The following is a 337-nucleotide window of genomic DNA, read 5'->3' as shown; positions in this document are numbered from 1 at the left end:
TTAGACCTAAGAATAAGTATAAGCAAACACATGGCTACTTCAATAATAGTATTTTATTGTTTCCTTGAGCCTGAAAGCACACAAAACTTGGAAAATACCCCTAAATTGAAATAACTGTAACACACAACCAGAAAATCAAGGGTCTGATTCTACAAACTGTTACTCATGTGAGCAAACCTAAGTCCTAATGTTCCCATTGACTTCAGGACTCTAAATTCTGCCTAAAACTGTGCCAAGTCCATGGTGCAGGGGCCAAAAATTATAATCTTTAGAGTTCCAGATAGTTTTTGGTGTGTGTATATATACACGTATATGTGCCTACCACACATACGCACAT

The sequence above is a fragment of the Buceros rhinoceros genome, unplaced genomic scaffold, assembly GCF_000710305.1.
Source record: "Buceros rhinoceros silvestris isolate BGI_N320 unplaced genomic scaffold, ASM71030v1 scaffold9428, whole genome shotgun sequence".
Taxonomy (NCBI): domain Eukaryota; kingdom Metazoa; phylum Chordata; class Aves; order Bucerotiformes; family Bucerotidae; genus Buceros; species Buceros rhinoceros.
This window is presented reverse-complemented; position numbering follows the sequence as displayed.